The sequence below is a fragment of the Ascaphus truei genome, chromosome 2 (genome assembly GCF_040206685.1).
Source record: "Ascaphus truei isolate aAscTru1 chromosome 2, aAscTru1.hap1, whole genome shotgun sequence".
In the NCBI taxonomy this organism is placed as follows: Eukaryota; Metazoa; Chordata; class Amphibia; order Anura; family Ascaphidae; genus Ascaphus; species Ascaphus truei.
Genome location: NC_134484.1, coordinates 315,019,648 through 315,037,361, shown reverse-complemented (window position 1 = coordinate 315,037,361; position 17,714 = coordinate 315,019,648). Strand labels below are relative to the sequence as shown.

Sequence of the window (17,714 nt, the reverse complement as noted above, 5' to 3'; positions counted from 1 at the left end):
CACACACACACACACACACACACACACACACACACACACACACACACACACACACACACACACACACACACACACACACACACACACACACACACACACACACACACCGCGTGCTCCCCTTCAAGATGGCCTACCACACGATGTGCACCAACCGCCACCGCCACATCCCGCCCAGGTAAGTTAGTACAAAATGCCACCTTACACCCCTGCGCCTCACACCTTACACCCCTGCGCCTCACACCCCTCCTGCCTCACACCCCTGCACGTCCCATCTCAACCGCCCAGGAACGAGCGGGGGAGCGCACAATAATCACTAAATTATGTCCCCCTTAACTCACCTATTTCAGGCGCGCAACCTCCCGCCTCAGGCCAGGACCCCACATGGCGCTTCCTGCCGCCGCATGCACGTGCCTCCGTCGGCCGGACGACCCATCGGGGGACCAAGCGGTCGCCGGGGGGGGGGGGTGCCGAGCCATAGGGGAACCAAGCGGGGGGAACCGGCCGATCCATCGGGGCAAGGGGTGGCGAAGAGCGAGCCCCAAGCCATCGGGGGACCAAGCGGACGGCGCGTAGGGAAGCGGCCGAGCCATCGGGAAATGGTGGGGGAGAGGCCCGAGCCAGCGGGGAACCAAGAAGGGGGGGCGGCCGGCCACCGAGCCAGCGGGGTAACAGACGCCCGGACGGGGAGGGGGGGGGGCAAGCGGATACATCAAGACAATACATATGCCTTTCCTCCCCCTCCTCTCCTCCCAACCCCCCCTCGTCCCCCTCCTCCTCCTCCCCTCCTCCTTCTCCTCCCCTCCTCCTTCTCCCCCCCTCCACTCCACTCCCCTTCCCCTCCTTCCTCCCCCCCTCCACTCCACTCCCCTTCCCCTCCTTCCTCCCCCCCTCCACTCCACTCCCCTTTCCCTCCTTCCTCCCCCCCCTCCACTCCACTCCCCTTCCCCTCCTTCCCCCCCTCCACTCCCCTTCCCCTCCTTCCCCCCCCTCCACTCCACTCCCCTTCCCCTCCTTCCCTCCACTCCCCTTCCCCTCCTTCCCCCCTTCCCCTCCTTCCCCCCCCCCTCCACTCCCTTCCTCCATCCCTTCCATTCCCATCCACCCCTTTTCCCCAGTCCCCCCCTCTACCCATTCCCATCCCTCCAATTCCTGCCCCCCCTGCATTCCCGCCTCTGCTTTCGCGCCCACCCGCCTCTACCTTTCACCCACCGCCTCACAGCCGCCGCATACACTCAAGAGACACCCGCCACACTCGACACACACCTGCCGCCACTCGCATACCCGCCACACACCTGCTGCCTCCCGCTCCTACGCACCGACATCACTGACCCGCTGCCTCACACCCTAGCAGGACCCCCACTCACAGACAGCACTCATAACCCACGTGCCACCCGCCGCCTCACCCTAGCGGGACCCCCACTCACAGACAGCACTCATAACGTACGTGCCACCCGCCGTCTCACACCCTAGCAGGAAACACGCCTCACATTTTTACATTTGTTATGTCACCAAAATATACATTGTACTATGGTGTGTTTACAATAAAACATTTTTAAACCACACCGTATTACATTTTATTCCATCTTTCTTTTCAACATTATTATCCAACCTTTACAACAAATAGTCACCTATGGTTCCACGATTTATAAATAATGCTACCTATTACGCATTTACATCCCGGGCAACGCCGGGTATATCAGCTAGTCTTTGATAAATAGCACCTTTTTTGTTTTGGGCTAGAATGTAAGACTTCTAGCAACAAAGAACAGCGTTGGCAGAATTATCTGAAAATATGCCAGCAGTGACTTTTAAACAATATTTTCTCTATACAAATGTACGGTTTACTGGAAATACTAAACTAGTGAATAAAAAGTGCTATAATGCTTAAATTTTTATTTATTTTTTCACCAACAAGACTACTCTAGAAAAAATCTGAGGCTTCAGTAAAAATTAAAGCGTGCATTTAAACTTTTTGTTCCATTATAGTGTCTAATTTTTGTACTTAATAGATCATTTATTCCGTATGCTTGACTCTTGTTAGACATTATGCATATTGCAATAAAGTTACATTTTAAACATTTTCTGTGAGACAGCAAATTTAAATGGTAGAGGCTAATACCATCTGAGCTCTAAATAGAACATTTAATTCCAATTTTAGCTCCTAGAAATGCTGCTCAAATGCCTTACAAATCTTTAAAGTAAGAAGCCACAACAATGCATATACCATAAGCAAAACTGTTCTACGTACAGGAGGTTGAGCAAGTCTGGTATTCTTAAACGCTGCAATCCCTTCCTGACGCCTACAGGAGTTAAATGCATTTGTCATTTTAGTATTTTGAACCCTGAGCATGTCCTGTGATGTGTGGGCGGTGGGGTTTTTTTTTGTTTTTGTTTTAAATAAATACATATGTTTATCATCTTAACATGGTCACCTTCAAACTTCCCTGGGCTCTGGAAATAGGTCAATTTTAACCTCTTAAACACTTAATACTATCAAACCTGAACAGAGCATCAGAGAAAGAAAATGGTGTTGGAAAGAGCAAGACTCTGGGATGCAAGTAAAAATACAAACTGGTGATCAGCGTGGACTGCTGCTTTTAAAGCTGTTGTCTACCCCTGAGGCCCTATACATTTTTTTGCACTGGGGAATGAAAGTTCTGTGGATTGGGAAGGTTGCCAGTGATAACATTGGTTAGGCTTTCTCTAAGAGCAATACATAAATGAAGATTTAAATTTGGTGATGATGAGGGACTGTTGGCATTACTAGAAATAGACTTCTAGTGAGCTGGAGAGGTTCAAAGAAAAACCGTGAAGTATACAGAACCCCTCCCCCCTGGGCCTCATGGTGGCAGCACATCCTATCGGCATGTCTGCAATAGTGGTACCAGTCCCAAGCTTTCCTTTGAACATCTTGCTTCCACCTCCTGTGCATTTGGTGTCTTGTCATTTGTCATGTCTCCCTAATACCATGAAGTTTGGTTTACAGATGTAGCTAGACTTGATCGCAATGCCGTGGGAACCCACAGCATCTCTCATCGCCACCACCCCCTGAGCAGTATCCATAGGGCCCAAGTGCCCCTATAGCAGTCAGAGGCTGGGTGGTGCTGACTGGAAGAGTGATGGCAGGTGACATCACTTACTTCCAACAAGTATTTTATTAAAAATGTGATCTTGGAAATAAGTAATGTGAGCGGTGACAGATGCTAGAAATAAAGTCAAACACATTAAAACAGCAAAACATTATATACATTTTTTTTTTAAATTTATTTATTTTTGTATTTAATCCATTCTGTAGTACTGGATGATGGTTTTTTTTTTTTTTTTTTTTTTTTTTTTTAAATTTTAGTTTTTAATGCTTCTCCCCGTCCACCCCCTCAACTTTTAATACCATTTTTGAGGGGTGGTGTTTGATTTCTATAGCAGGTGTTTGCCATCCTCCCAAGTAGTGCAAGATCTTTGGCAATAATTATCACAAACAGGAAAGTGTTGCGTTTGAGCTGTAACACTAGATAATGTTGCCTCCGTAATATAAGGGTACATTGTAGGTGCTGAGTTACACTGAAAGGCAGCCATTATGTTGGGCACGCAATCTGGATCTAGAACAGAAACACCAAACTATTGCCAGTTCACGCTACTCTTTCCTAAATCTGTCTTAGCATCTTGCCTTCTGAAATCCCTCTCCTGGCTTCCCATCCAAACCCATATCACACACTAAATTCTCCTCCACTTTTTTTTTTTTTTTTAAAGCTTTACACTTTTTTGTGCTCCTCCATACATCTCAGCCCTAATTTTCTTGCTATACACCATCTCGGCTCTTGCCTTCGGCTCAAGGATGTTTCTCTACCCCTTCTGTATCTAAAGCCCTCTCCCGCCTTAAACCTTTCTCACTGACTGCCCCACACCTCTGGAATGCCCTTCCCCTCAATATTAGACTAGCACCCTCTCTACCCACCTTAAAAGACACCTGCATAAGGAAGCATGAGTAGCTCCATGGCTGATTAACACCTCACACATTAACCTTGGCTCCTTGCAGACGCACTTACCATAATGCCCTCCTACTGTTTCTGTACGTTCTTCCTACCTGTTAGATTGTAAGCTCTTCAGAGCAGGGACTCCTTTTTGTATATGTTACTTTAATGTCTGAAGCACTCTTCCCTTTGTTATTTATATATCTTATTATTTATATGTAACGGTATTTCTGGCCCGGCCTGACCCACCCAATCTCACATTGGCCCCTGTGGTCTAACCGGTCCCCATTACAGTGTGGTAGTGTCTGGTGGTGCACCTGTTGGCAACAGGACTCCTGAGTCTCCCACATGATGGTGTGTGGGGAGGGCCCGTCCAGACAGGCAGCTGAGGTAGTGTGCTGAGTCTCACCTAGTTCCAGTGCAGTGCCTCCACCTCATCAGGGTCCCTGCGTCCGCAAGGGGATGATCCTGTTGAGGAACTCCTCCGTGGTGCTCCTCTCTGTACATTCACTCCACACATGTACACGAGAGGGTTTGTGAATGAGAACATCTTTATTGGGTGATGTGGGCTAGCTGCCCCTCGCAGTATATTCTTAGCCACTCATTCTGCAGTCAGTGCCTCCCTTTAAAAGGTGTATCTCTCCTTAGATAGGGATTCCCTATCCCCGCAGGGATCACTGCCCTGTGCCAGGTCCCTGGACACAGTTTCCTCTCAGGTTACTATAACATAACTTTCAGTCTCTTAGGCTAGTACTTGAACTTGGGCTCCTGCCAGAACTCCTCCTCTTGCAGAGCTGAACGTAGATCTGTGCAGAACTGGCAGAACTAACTTTAGGCTCAGTGCTGTGCCTTATGTATACTCTGGAAACTGACACACCTCTGACATCACTAACCATGGAGTCAGAGCATGTGACTACTCCCATCCATACACAGGGCACTCCACCAGGGTGTGAGGGCAAACCTCCATAATTACTGCTGGCATGCCTACAACTTACCAGGCCTTACTGTCAGCAGGAGAGATGACTGTAGCCATTTTACATGTCCGCTACATATAATTGTAACTATTACTGCTGTGAAGAGCTATGTACATTAATGGCGCTATATAAATAGACATTCATTCACTGGCTTTACATATAAAAAAAGGCATAATTGAAAGTAGTATTGTTTAAAAGTTAACCATCTGAAATATTTGGCTCGGCTAGTCAGAACATCTGACATAGTCTGATCATATACCAGTGTGGGATTTGAATCTAGTGCTAAAAAGTATTTGCAACACTGTTTGAAAACTTTGCAGGAATCCGACATTAACTTGTCATTGACTATGGCGTTCCTATCTCTGCCAGAAGAGTCTATGAAATTAAGGCCCTTTAAATAAGAGCCATGTGTTTGATCTATGAGGATCATTTCCTCGTTCCGCCCAACGGTGTCATTCTTTCTCAAACAGGAGATGGTATTGCCTTCACTGTGTTCACATACAAAGAAAGAAAAGGCACCTACTTTCACTGGATGTGATTTGTCTAATGTAATACCTGGACAGAACTCTGAAAATCAGAAAACTGCTCATCCTGTTTTCAGGGGAAGAACAGATTCCAAGATGTATCGGACCATACGGACAGCGTATGAAAGATCCAACATGCAAATTCCAATGGGCTTAAAACCGCCTGCTACAAGAGCGATAACCATGTTCTGGATGGAGAAAGCACAGGCATCAGCAGACCAGATCTGCAAAGTGGCTACATGGAAAAATCTATGTTTTGACGGAACATTATATATTGGATTTACAGACATCGCAAGAAGCAGCCTTTGGCAGAAATGTCTGAGATAAAAATGTACCCCTCACTATTGAAGCTAGGCTTCCTGAAAATGTAATCTTCAGTCCATCAGGCAGCACACTGCTTCTCCTTCCCTTTGATTATGACTAGAAAATAAATTTGTTAGACGGGCACTTCGTTAAATTGTTATCTAACCAATGTACTACTATGAACACTGCATATGTAACTATACTTCCTGTCCCACATGGGGAGATGGAGTCTAGTCTCTATGTATTTTTTGTTAGACTTTACAGTTTCACTTGAATTTATACATGTAGTACTGTTTCCAAAATAAGATGCAATGTACTCTTTCACAGGTTGTAGAATTTCTCTCTAGATCATGCACAATAAATATCACTAGCTTTTGGAAGCATTCAACTAATTATTGAAGGGCAACTGAGACCACTGCCTCCATTCTGTCTCCAACACCCATCCTATAAGTTGGGAGCAGGTGACCATGTTTAGATGAGATCTGTCCCCTGAACCCACCTGCCTCCTAATTTTAAACACTTCCCGCAGCTAATAGAACCACCTGTCCCACCAAATCGGGCTTTTTACAGCAAATTTCCTATTTGGGGTGTTTCGTTTTCAATCCAAGCATGTGACAATTCCCTTGCTGTACTAGCCCCTATCACCTCTGTTGGGGACGCTACTCCCACGTGGTAATGTGGGACTTCAGGAACAGAATTGTAAGTAAATTCATCCATATTTGATTCCCCTCCCTCACCCCCCCCCCCCCCCCCATTTTATTTGGCAGTTTTCTGTGAGGAATTGTGAACGATTGCATGATATTCAGTTATGCTGTACTCTGCAAGTTCATGTTTGGGGAAGAAAGGAGTTAAACCTTGTTTATAAAGCTATGAGCTGTGGCCTCTTCATTGAAAATGTTTAATGGTGACTGGGTTAAAGAACATTGAGTAACCCAAAATTTTTTTTTTTGTACTTTTGTTGAAAATAACTCTGGATTTGATGTACTGCTTTACTGTCCCTTGTGACATTGTCTAAACTTCATAGAGTGGATTAAAAGTGCAAAAAGTTGGGGCGCATGCGCGACGGGAACGGAGATGGAGGCTTGAACTGAGCGCTCCGCAACCCACCGGCAATAATTAAATAAAAATCGATCGCAAAACTCAACTCACGCACAAATAAGTAGCGGCACCCGATACACCTAAACACACAGCACAAAAGTAAATGGCGGCTACTCGGAAAAAATCAAAGCAGAAGGTAGATGTACGCACTTACTTTGTGGGGGCTAAAAAGCCCAGAGAGACGGACAGCATGGCGGCATCGGACTCAGACTCCGCACCGGAGCTGAAGGGGGTGACAGACGACCCGACAGATGCTATGAAGAGGGAAATAGCACAGCTCCTTTCCGACCTCAAAACCTTTTTCAGAGGAGAAGTGGAACACCTGCGGAAAGATATACTAAACATCGGGACCCGCACAAACGACTTAGAGGAGAAAATGGAGTCCACCAGATGTCAAAAGGAGACAGACTCCAGGGTCATCACCCTTGAACGGAAGGTGGCTGAATTAGAAGAACGCCATGAAGATAGCGAAAATCGCGACAGGAGGAACAACTTAAGGGTAAGGGGGATCCCTGAAGAGGTACAAGACCCCGAAGCAATGCTCAATAGATGGATGACCTCCATAATGCCGGGGAAGACAGAGGCGGAGCTGGTTATGGACCGGTGCCACCGGGCACTGAGGGCCCGTCCACTGCCTAACAACCCACCCAGGGATGTAATTTTGCACCTGCACCACTTCACCACCAAAGCAGAGATCTGCAAAATCACCAGGGCCACTCCTACAGTGAAATTTGAGGGAGTAGAGATGGCCATTTACCAGGATATTTCCCCGATTACACTAACAAGACGCCAGGCCCTCCAACCTGTCACCAGAATCTGACGAGATAAAAATGTAAGATATATAGATGGGCCTTCCCCTTTGCCCTGGTTGTGGTGCAGCACGGCCGGTCTCACGTCCTCAAACACTTAGTAGACGGTCCGGAGTTCCTGAAACGCCTGGATATACCCAACATGCTGCAGGTGGAGGCCCATGGAGAACGTCCTCCCCGACAGACAGAATGGGAAAAAGTGGGCTCCCCAGCCGGCCATCGCCAAGACCCTCAAGACCTGCCTGAGACAGAGTGCCATGCCTGTTTACTAGCTTCACTCGAACTAGGAGTTACCGTTACTGTTCATGTTATTTTAAAGTAATAAAGAGACTTTTACCCTCACTGCGAGCTGCCTGATGACTGCATGCCCTTGCAACACCCCCCATCCCTCTCCTGATGGCTCGGGTCCAGACGGTCAGGTCCCTGATGTAATCTAGGAGAAGGCCGGGGAAAGCCGGAAAAAAAAAAAAAAAAAAAAAAAGAGGAAAAAAAATCTTAACACTTACCAAAATGGCTTCCTGCAAAGATCCGCGGGACAAGCTGCAGAAGAAGCGCCAAAAGAGAATGGCGGATGCAGTTTGGGCGCGAAACTCGGAAGCTCCAGTCGGCTCCACCCTTGGGACACACCTTCTTCCTCGGCTGCTCTCAGGCGGATGTGCGCATCGGACCCTGATGTCAAGGGGCGGTCCTCCGCAGAGCCCCGTCGCAGGGGAAAAGACGTCAACGGAGGCGCCTGCAAGGCAGGAAGGAGACCGGCGTCTGAGTCTGTAGGACAGTAGCGGCACACGGAGGATCCACCAAGGAGGGGGGGGGGGGGGACTCCTCAGGGGGGTTCGCGAATTCCCCAACTGGGGAGAGGGGCTTAGATGACATTACCTAAAAGTTTAGCTAGTCAGTTAGAGACCTTTCAAGTCAGAAGGCAACAATAACTGAAGTCCGATTTTAGTTAACTAAAATATAGTGGAGTTCTTGAAACATGATTATGAATATAGTTGTTACAAGATACTGTTAGCACTGCCGGCGGGGGGGGGGGGATGTGGGTGATTGCCCTTATCCCCACCTGTTGGCATGTGCACCTGGGACTGGTCTGCGGCCTTAAGCCACAGCCCGGTCAAAGACCTGGGAATCCGTGATCTGGAAGGCATCCCACAAGCACAGACAGAAGGGTGGGAGCACCCAGAGTACAGATGGTCTTCCCAGGCAGTAAACCATAGGTCAGTTAGGGCCAAGATGGTTTTCTTTGTACTTGTTACAAAGCTTTATGTTCCCTGTCACTCCCCTATGTGTTTTCCTTCCCCTTCCCCAGGTTTCCCAAAAGGAGGTTTCCCGGCGCTACGAGATCAGCAACACCACTACTGGCAACCACAGAAAATCCAAGGCAAGGGTAGGAGGCAAGCGCACCACACCCACAAAAATTCACTATACACACTAACATGGCCCTGAAGTTCCTATCACAAAATGTTAAGGGTTTCAATTCCCCTCAAAAACGTAGAATCGCCTTTGCAGAATTCAAGCGTAGGAAAACAGACGTTATCTTTCTTCAAGAGACGCATTATTGCTCCAACAAAAACCCAGGGTTTATAGACAAAAAATTTAGGAGGTTCTATCTCGCCTCAGCCAAAGAAAAGAAAAAAGCGGTTGCCATTTTACTCCATAACAAAGTTCCGTTTGAGTTGGAAAAAATAAAACGTGACCCAGAAGGTAGATATATAATACTAGTGGGTCTACTACAGCAATGTAGAGTAACTCTGGCCCCATGTGAAAAAGATCCTCAGTTCTTCGTAGAATTTTTCCTTAAACTCCAACAATGGGCAGTGGGAAACATAATATTAGCAGGAGACTTTAATAAGGTTCTAGATCCACGAATAGACAGATCCCCGAGACAGGAAAAAGAGAGACAAACTGGGACCACAGCTCTAGTAGAGGGGCTGAGACGAGGGTGTTTGGTTGACATATGGCGGGAACAGCACCCGGGCGAGCGTACCAATACATTTTATTCACACCCACACGACAGTTATAGCAGACTAGATCACTTCTTTGTATCGAGCAGAATGGTCCCGCAAATCACCGAAACTCTAATCCATGACATCTCATGGTCAGACCATGCATCAATCGAGCTAAGATGCACTCAAATTAGGCCGGTCAGCCCGGGAGCAAATTGGAAATTAAACCAGTCCCTGATTAAGATCCCTGAATTAGCACAGACAGTTAAAGACGAGATAAGGCAATTTTTTGTCACAAACACAGGCACGGTGGAATCTCACATTACACTGTGGGAGGCTCACAAGGCCACAATGCGAGGAATGCTGATTAGTCTTGCAGCTAGACAAAAAAAACAGAGGGAAACAAAATTGACACAACTATATAAGAGGTTACATGAGCTCTCTATACTCCATAGCCGATCAGGTAGAGGGGACATTCTCAAGGAGCTGAAGGATGTAAGGATAGAACTTAACCTCCTCCTCACGTCCCAGGCCGAGAGACACATGAGTTGGACCAAAAGGAAATTCTTTGAGAGAGCCAACAAGCCGGACACTATGCTAGCTAACAGGATTCGCAATAGGCAACCAAGTTATAATATACAGGCCATTAAAACCAAATCGGGGGAAATGTCCTCCAACCCTAAACGCATAGTGGAAGAGTTTAGGCTTTTTATGAACGGTTATATAATGGGGAGAAGGTGACACACAACCCAAAAACAAACAAATTATTACAGACCTTTTTAAAGGATGCAGCCCTACCTAGACTGAACAGACTGGAGCGCGAGGCAATTCAGACTGATTTCACTCTGGAGGAACTGACCGCGGTTATCAAGAGTCTCAAACCCTCTAAGGCCCCGGGACCTGACGGGTTTTCTAATTTGTATTACAAAAAATTTATCGGGGTCCTAGCACCGCACATGCTCAAGTTATTTAACGGAGTTTTGGCGGGGGAACCCTTTTCGGATCAGATGCTCCAGGCGTCGATATCTATAATTCATAAGAAGGACAAAGATCCCACAAACTGTCAGTTATAGGCCGATATCCTTAATCAATTCGGACGTTAAGATATACTCCAAATTACTGGCCAATAGGTTGAGCGCGATCCTGCCAAGGCTTATCCACCCGGACCAGGTTGGCTTTATTAGGGATAGACAAGCGGCCGACAATACTAGAAGGATAATAGATATCATTAATTACATTAATGCCAACGGGATCCGAGGTGTAGTATTAAGTTTAGACGCGGAGAAGGCCTTTGACAGGATTGACTGGCCATACATGGAGTCCACGCTTGGAGCATTCGGGTTTGGAGGTAAAATTCTAGGGGCAATAAAAGCACTTTACACAACACCGACCGCCAGGGTGGTCCACCAGGGCTTCCCGTCAGAGTTGTTTAAAATCAAAAGCGGGACCAGACAGGGCTGCCCACTCTCGCCCTTGTTGTTCGCCTTATGCGTGGAACCGTTAGCGGCGCACATACGTCGCAATCCTGATATTTCGGGAATACAAATTCACTCCCAAGAGCATAAAATCGCTCTATATGCAGATGACATCATTTTGTCTCTGACAAAGCCGCTTACCTCGTTACCCAATCTGTTTGCTCTACTGGAAACATTTCGCAGAATCTCCGGTTTTAAGATAAATCTAAATCGGAGGCACTGAATCTAAATATCCCAAAAGAAACAGAGAAATTAATAGAAATTAACTTTCAGTTTAAATGGCAGCTCAAAGCTATAAAATACTTAGGGATTTACCTAACCAAACATAGCTCCAATCTATATCAAGAGAGCTATCCGAGATTATTAAGAGCCCTCACGAAGGAACTAAAGGATTGGTCTGCATATGGAATATCCTGGATTGGCAGAATCTACTGTGTGAAAATGAACCTCCTCCCTAGGATACTATACCTGTTCCAAACTCTTCCGATACCCGTAGTGAGATCAGACATTAAAGAATTGCAGAATGCAATCACAAGATTAATTTGGAAAAACAAAACCCCGCGGGTAAAAATGTCAATTATGCAAAGACCTAGGGAAACTGGGGGCTTGGCAGTACTGAGCTTGATGGCATATTATAAGGCAGCACAACTATGCCAAATTATACAGTGGCACGGTGATCCGGAGCAGAGGCGATGGGTGGCACTGGAGAGGGAGGTGTGCGCCCCGTTTGAGCTTAAGGACCTAATTTGGTATCCTAAACATAGATTAAAAGAATTGAAGGATCCGCTGACCTCGGTGCTTAACTCGCTCTCGGTCTGGGATGTGGCTAAAAATAATCACTCATTGACCTCAAAACATACTCTGACTCCCTTATATGGAAATCCAGACTTTGCTCCAGGGCTGGTTGATAAGAACTTCACACGTTGGCAAAAGTGGGGGCTGAGAAGATTAAAAGACTTGGAGGGGCGAGACACGATTAAGCCATTTGATCTAATACAGTCAGAAACGGACCTACCCAACACAGAATTTCTTAGATACCTCCAGATCCGGGCATTCTATACCAAACACTTAAATAGACCACCGCTAACCAATTTTGAGAAGCTCTGTGATCGGGGAACCGATACACGGGGACTCATATCTGCTCTATACAGGGAAGTGGTAAGGGTGGACATTGACAGCTCACATAAAACCAGGTTCATGACACAATGGGAGACTGACTTGACAGGACAGTTAGAGGACGACGACTAGACAGCAATCTTTAAAGCTGCGGCCAGTAGCTCGATTTGTACGACATTGAAGGAGAACTCATATAAGGTACTAATGAGGTGGTATCTCACCCCAGTTAGATTGGCAAAATTCGTTGCGGGAGCTTCCCCGCTTTGTCCCAGACAGTGCGGGGAACGGGGAGATCTGGTGCACATGCTGTGGTCTTGTCCACGACTCATACCTGTTTGGACACAAATTAGAGATTGGCTACAGAGGATATTTTTGGGCCTCAAAATTCAACTAGACCCATGGGTGTTCCTGTTAGGTAAGCCCACAAAAGAGGTCTCTAGATCAGGAAACAAATTAATAGCACATTTTGCTACGGCAATGAGGTGCGAGACCGCAGCACTGTGGAACCAGAATGCGATTCCATCAATAGACAAAATCCAGAACAGAATTTGGTTTGCTTGCCAGATGGAAAAGTTGACAAGTCTGGTCAACGACACTGGCTCAAATTTCCAAAAAGTCTGGTCACTATGGTTGGCGCAGACCGATATCCCAGGGATGAGCAATGCCTCCGTCTGGCTTTGATAGAAACAGATGGGTTCTCCTTCAAGGAGGGACCAAAAACATGGGAGATAAGACACAAAAAACAAGCCTAAGACAGATCAGGGTTGCCTATGAGTCCCCCCTGAGACCAAGCCAGGTGCAGTACGGACATAGATAGAAATGAACACAGTGGCGGCATAAGACCAGTGAAGAACAAGAACGGAGTTACCTCCTCTACACCACCTTCCCATTCCACTACCCCAATTTTCTCTCGTCTACCCCCCCCCCACGTCTGTCTAGATGTTGTCTGTCCAACAGTCTATTAAATGGTACCAATGTGATACTTGTATGTAATACCTTTTGAAAAACCAATAAAAGAAAGTTATAAAAAAAAAAAGAAAAGTGCAAAAAGTTACTTTGAGGATAACCGTTTCTGAAAATGTTTCTTGTTCTGTAGACAATCTATTTATGTACTTTGCTTCTGGGGAAACCTAATTTTCACACAGATCTTAATGGAGCATTTCATATATAATTTTTTTAAATCAAAACTTAATTTAATGTGTTAATATGTTGAGCATCCTTTGATTATCTATAACCAGCTCTGACACAGGAGGCGCATGATTTTCTGCTGGTGGTGCGGGGTTGACAGACCCCACATGCTGCCCGAAGGCACTTAAACCTCACTTACTTTGGTCAGACTGCATCTGGTGACATGGCGCCACAGGGTCATGTGACATCACCTTGCCATGGGGATGTGACATCATGACTCCCAGATGCAGGGTGGTGCTCAGAGGGAGACAACTGGCAGCGGGGCGCAGGGGAAAAAAGATTGTGCTCCCCTGCTTTAGCTAACACCTCCCCAGCAGTACAAGATCTTTGTTAAACTTTCCTGTTAATTGTTAATCTTAAAAAAAATTCCTTCCCCCTCCACTTCCCCTTTTCCCCTCCTTGTGTTTGGATTAATTGTTAATCTTTCCAGCAGTTTAAGCGTAACCTGTAACAATAGGTAATGTTATCTTTATATATGAATGTAGATTGTAGCTGCTGAGTTACACTGATTAAACGATTGACTGAAACTAAAAGGCAGACCGTAAATCAACCCTGCGAAGCAGGCTCAGGCCAGAGCCATCTTCAGCTACTTGTTTAATAGCCTGATAAAAGCTCTTTTATTCTATTTATATTTTTTAAATTTTATTTCTACACTGAGGCCATTTCAAACCGCTCCATGAAGATGTACAAGTTGATGGGCTCCTGGAAATCCTGAACTTGTCTACTTTTAGGCAGGAGTACAGTTAAAGCGATATTTTCAAATATCTAGGTGATACAAATGTTTTCTTTTTTCATTGCATGCAATGATGGAATTGGATTTTATTTGGTATGGTAAAAACAGAATCTGCAAAGAAATGTATATTTACCAAAGAAATCTAGGCCTTGGTTTGTTCAACCTTTTGAATATGAATTCATTGTGCAGATTGTCTTCTGACTGGGTTTTGGGGTCTAAGTCTCTGTTGTGAAGATGGTGGTCCATCCTTGGAGAATAATCATTTGTTCTTGTATAGCGCTGCTAGTTTTTTATGTGGCATTTTGCAGACTCCCTGCCCCGTAGAGCTTACTATCTGTTTTCGGTGCCTGAGGCACAGAAATAGATAGATATTGTTAACTAAGTGTTTTTTTTTTTTGTTTTTGTTTTTTGTTTGTTTTTTTACATTTTGTATTGGAGGGAGTTGGTATTTCTGGCAGTATATCTGTTGTACATGCACTCACTGACTCACCAACACATTTGCACTCCTTGCCCCATCCTACAATGCCCAAAGTCAAAATAGAGAAGTTGAGGGTAGTCTCTGAATACTACTAGCTCCTCCTACACTCAATCAATCTCTTGCCCAGCATGAGTGATGCAATCTATCCTGCTTTGTGGTTGCATTAGCAAAGCAAGATGGGTTGTGCTGTTCTCAATCATGGCAGTGACTGACAGGTCAGTGCTCCTCTTATTCTTTGGTTTTTAGATGCAGATGTAGTCGGGCTCCCTCTCTCGCACTTGTTGTTTATATATGGGAGGGTTGCAGCAGGGCAGGGAACGCTCCAGTATATCGGAGGTTCTGCGACATCAGGGAGCCGCCATATTGATTACTGGCGCAGGCGCAGCAGGATGTGGAGTTGGCTAGGGAGCAGAGGTCGCGCATGCGTGGGCATAGCTGCCAAAGCCCGCAAAGGAGGAATAGTTCCTATAGGGTGGAGCGTTGGGGACTACGAGCCCCAGCAGTCACCGCGAGACCATGTGACGCCAGGGAACCAATGGGGTGGCTGGAATATCGGGAGGAAGGGAGATAGGGTTGCACGGGGGCGCACGTTCAGAGCTAGAGGAAGGAGACGGAGCTCCAGGTGTAGGGAGGCACCCAGCCCCTACCTAGGCCTTATACCCCAGCCCAGTTAGGCCCTGAGTCCCCGTGGAGCGGAGATAGGGATTGGCCCCAGACAGGTTCCAGTTTCCCTTACTGTGCTCGTTCAGAGACAAAGTAAAGAGACAGTACATATCTAGCAGAGGTCTGGGCTCAGACCCTGCTACCGTTGCTGCAGTCCTCTGGGTGGGATCGCCCCGGATGGCTTTTGCTGGATCCAGTCGCATCTGATCCTTTGTGAAGACCCTTGGCAGGCCCGGGTACTGGAGTGCCCGGCAGGTAACAGTCACCAAGTGCACCAACGATATCATATTCCATTCACAAGGGACTAGTGGCTACGCAGTCACACACATATATCTCACTTGAGGGTGGGAACATATTGTGTGGGGTTATTGGAAACGGGGTGGGATCACGAGACGCGGTAGTAGTGTCTCCTCTAGAGAGGGGCACCTGTTATATTGCCTATGCTACAAATGAAGTAATTTGTTTGTTTTATATGCTGTGTGTGTGTGGAGAGATATATAATTGTCCTGCGAGAAACCACTCCCCCTCTGGTGGGAGCCATCGCAGGTGGAGGCGCTGCACCAAGTACGAGGTATTACCTATTATTATTATTATATGTGCCCCAGGCTCTCCGTGGCGGAGGCTTAGGCCCTGTGAGCCTACAGGTTATACAGCATATGGTAGCGGGCTGTGTTCACTAGGAAACAGGGCTACACAGGTTAGGTATTTTATTGGTTAAAGACACAATCCAGTTTTCAATATCTAAAAGGCGGGTTCCCACATGGGTCAACAATGATTAGTAATTAATGGACCACCCAATAACTTAAAACATGAAAATAAGCTATTTCTGCACACCATTTTTAATAGGTAATTTTGCCAAGGTGGGGTACAAGACTTAATTATATATGATGGCAAACCTTTCCCAACCAAAAAAACAAAACACCACTCCAGAGAACTTGTGTGAATTGCTGAATTCAAAGATAGATGTATCAGTCCTAACTTGAATCGGTCACGATGGTGCATATAAAGGTCACTTGTTTGTCATTTTCACCAAGATACGAGAGTGCAAGTGAAAATGACACCACACTGCAGCTCCCTAGTGTTTAAAATGATGTGCGCCATTACCACATTTACACACATGGGAGCTGCAGCGTGCATGTATGACCTCGCCTCCTAGCAACTCTGCATCTTTGGTGCCATTTGTGCATGCATATAAAATCACTTGGATCTGTCAATGTAGTGGAAGTGCCAAATTAGGCCTGAAACATGTATCCTTTGAATGTAACTTTAATTCTAAAGTTCTCTCGTGCCATTTTTTGCTTTTAGCGTTGCGTCTGCAGTCAGAACCACTTTAGTGGGTTACAGCAGTGGTGCTCAAACCCCTCCCTCCAACAGGACAGGCTTTTTCCGCAGGCTCTGACTGAGCCACCTGTGTACGGATATAGTGAACCTGACTGGTTGTGGTGGTGGATGGGGGAGAGGGGGTGTAGGTATTGAGGACTGGACTTGAGCACCTGTGGTAGTTTCTACAGGTTTGTGAGTGATCCCATACTGGCTTACCCTTACCTAAAGATTTTCCAGACATGAAGGACACAAACACTATTGTGCTGCTCAGACTAGACACTACAATGTTGTTATGCTCGCATGTAACATTTCAGTGGTGTGTAGATTTCACCCTGGCAGAAAAACTGATACAAGGAGATGGCTCCAAAATGAAAAAAAAGAAGAAAAAAAAAATCATCTTTTCCATAAGCGTTAAAATTTAATATAATGGGGAGATTATCCATTATAGCAATTACAAAAATCACAATAGAGGGTACAGGCTTCACAAAAAAGACTTTAGTCTTTCCAATCAAATTATCAAAATTCTGCAGCAGAAAGAAATTTTTTATGTATGCAGTGGTCGACAAATCACCAAAAAATCTACTCGCCGAACAAAAAAAATCTACTCGCCACCTAGTACCACACGTGTGTGCTGCTTGGGCCAATAGGAGCTCACCACGATGTTAAATCCACTCGCCCGGGACGTGCAAATGTATAGGTTTGTCGAACACTGTGTGTGTGTGTGTGTGTGTGTGTGGTAACCAGGGGATCCTGATGACCAAAAAAGACAGCACACCGCAAAGATGATATCAAAAAAGTGTATTATGAAACACAGGGCCGCCAACGTTTCGGTCCTCGTAAAGGGACCTTCCTCAGGGCAGTGCACAACAGACTAATTAATACAAGCACCCATATATACCCCTAATAACATACATAAAATCACCTGAAAACAATCATGGAAAATCCAAATTACAATCCCAGGTACAACCCACAACATATCACAGCCACTCAGACATACTGATACTGACCAGCACCAATGAAACAACTTGATCTAAACCCTTGCAGGATTGGTCACCTAGTCTACCAATGCCGTCCATGTAATGACGTCACCGTTCAACCTGATCGCGTCATGGCAACCAT

The 17,714-nt window shown here is 46.0% G+C and overlaps 1 protein-coding gene across 13 annotated transcripts in view; it reads left to right on the top strand.

The window, feature by feature from the left end:
- GRB10 (growth factor receptor bound protein 10) overlaps positions 1–17,714 on the top strand; it is a 286,718-nt gene that overhangs the window by 17,732 nt on the left and 251,272 nt on the right. For 3 of the 13 annotated variants that reach the window (XM_075586491.1, XM_075586482.1, XM_075586483.1), the window contains exon 2: positions 8,983–9,060. The exons of the other annotated variants lie outside the window; for them this stretch is intronic. The gene's annotated coding sequence lies outside the window, so the exon portion shown is untranslated. The remainder of the gene's footprint in view (positions 1–8,982; positions 9,061–17,714) is intronic. 13 annotated transcript variants of the gene reach the window in all.